The following is a 2,611-nucleotide window of genomic DNA, read 5'->3' on the forward strand; positions in this document are numbered from 1 at the left end:
CAGTGCATTTAGGTTGCTTTACGGCATCTCAGGTCTTAGCCCGGCACTACTCCATTTATTTCAGCAGACTGGCTTGTACCTGTCACGCATTGGAGGTTGTTCCTGCTCCGTCATGTGGCCCTTCCTCGGAGCATGGGCAGAAGAGCATGGAAACCGGTGTGCCCTTGGCTAAGGGGTAGCACAGGGAGGCATGGGGAGCTGGCATATGCAACCCACCCACATTAATGATGCCACTAGCATTTTTCAAACTGCACCCAAGAAGTCACACCACATTGTGGGCAGACAGAAAATTAGCTCTGGAGCTAATTGTACCATGTCCTGATTTGCACCTGTTGAAGGTCGATGAGTCTCTGGCTGGGAACAGAGCTGGTGGTGTGCAGCTGCCATTTAAATCCATATGTAGGAAAGGACAGAGCTTTTCCCAAAGCAAAGCAACACCAGAGAGGATGGACTGGATTGTTCCAGCCGGGAAAGAGCAAAAACACACAGCCTGGAGGGTCCGAGTTGCCAGGGCTGTCATGAAATGAGGCTCAGCCAAAGATTTAGGTTGGAAGAGCTCTCTGGAGGTCCACAGCCCAGCCCCCAGCTCCAAGCATGGCTGACTTCAAAGTCAGATCAGGTTGCCCTTGGCCAACTGAGAGCTGAAAAGCTTCACAGATGGAGATTTTTTGGCCCCCACCAGTACTGCCTGTGAAATCCTACACGTGCACATGATTAACACCACGGGTGTAGTTCAGGGATGCAAAAGGCAGAGGGAAAGTTTTCAGCCGCAAGATTTGCCAGCCCTTTCCAGGTACTCAAGCATTTAATTCTGTGCAAAGTTCTCATGCCTTTGATGCCTCTTGCAGCCACTCATGTGGGAAATAGACAATCGAGTTCCTGTGGAGCATAAGCCACATGCTCGGGTGTGCGGATGGAGCCAGGGAGGAATGGCTGTTCTTGCACAAAGAAAGCCGAGGCAAGTTAGGATGCACAAAGTTTTAAAGCCAAACAGGGGCAGGGAGAGAGGCGGATGCACTACTATGTCTGCTGCATCCCCTTCTTCCTGCCCCACAGAGCAGCTCTGGGGAAGTCCATTAGCACTCACGTCCCATATAACTGAAAAATTTGAACAGTAGGAATGTCCTTGCTAGGTACAATTAGCTGCCTGAAATAACTCGGCTGAATTCTCAGGAGCCAGGCTTATTCTGCAGGCCTGGTCATTAGGAAAATCATCAAGATCTTGCTGAAGAGAGAGCATTTATCAGCCTGTTTGGGAGCCGACCCTGCATCTCCAGAGCAGAAGCAGAAGCTGCATCCCTTGTGCAGGAGGTACCTGGCTGCACACCTTGACCTGTAGCCTCCACACCAGGCAGGGTCCCACCACCTCACCCCTCAGCAGCGCTGCTCTGTGTCTGGCCATACCCAGCACCGTCCCATCGTGAAAACAGCTCTGCCTTGGCGTAGGAAGCCAGGCGAGGAAGAGGGAGAAAGCCGGCATGGTCGGCCGGCCGGAGCAGCGGCCGGAGCAGCGGCCGGAGCAGCGGCAGGTAGCGGGTGGTCGATCAGCTGTCTGCTTCCGTGACTGCGCTCGGCGTTTGCCGCAAAGAGCTCCAGAGAGGAGAAAGCCTCTCGCTCATGAAAGAAACATCAGTGCTAATCGAATCAGGGTCCAGCCTCGCAGCACGCAACAGGCCACGGTAGCTCATTCATATTTCATGCTTTGCTCCACTTCAGCAAGACAAAGGCCAGTGCAGAAAGTGGGGGAGCCCTGCCCGGCATGGAGGACCCCAGGACCACGGAGGGAGGCCAGTGGGGAGAGGAAGCAAGGGCTGAGCTGCACATGGGCTGGGGCCGGGGTGTGGGAGCGTGGCTGGGACTTGCCCGCGAGTCAGCGATATCCCAGGTAAGCTCCAGCCAGCACTTACCAGCTTTCAGGTTCTGGCCTCTGAGGGTCAGCAAAGCCAGTGGGTTGCATGGGTCTTTGCTCTGTCTCTTCCGTGGCTGGTGGAGGCTTTGCTTGGCCCCTGGCTGTGGGGCACTTGCACCTCCGTGCTGCTAGTGGTGCGTGGGAGCCCAGGGAAGCACAAGCTGGCCATGGCCCACAAGAAGAGGAGAAGACAGCACCCATGGCAGACAGTGACTAGGGTCTGGTTGCCCCCCAAAAGCATCTCTTTAAGGGCTTTGCTCTTGCCTGCAAGAGACTGCAAAGACCCCGCTGCTGTGGGATGGGGGTGTGGGGCGCAGATCCCAGCAGCAGGCTGCACAGGGCTACTGCTGGTGTAGGAGAGCAGACAGGCAAACCAGCTCCATCCTGGCTGAAACCAGGACACTGCTGCAACAGCAAGGGATGTGAGCAGCGGTGTGGGATTCTTTGCCGCAAAGCTCCCAGCAGGGATGGTGGAGGGAGGTCTGCAGGGAAGGGAAGGCTGATGGAGTCCATGACTGAGGCTGATAAGAGAAGATAAGGAAGAGAAAAATAAGATTAAAGGATAGGCAAGCTGGGAGTTAGACAAATGGGTGGGCAGCCATCTCCACTCCTCTTGGAGCACTGACAAAAAGGACAGAGGACCAAGAGAGAAGATTCCTATTTCTGTTGCAGAGACTTGGCCCTTTACTGGTGCCCATCCCC

The sequence above is a fragment of the Phaethon lepturus genome, unplaced genomic scaffold (assembly GCF_000687285.1).
Source record: "Phaethon lepturus isolate BGI_N335 unplaced genomic scaffold, ASM68728v1 scaffold24241, whole genome shotgun sequence".
In the NCBI taxonomy this organism is placed as follows: domain Eukaryota; kingdom Metazoa; phylum Chordata; class Aves; order Phaethontiformes; family Phaethontidae; genus Phaethon; species Phaethon lepturus.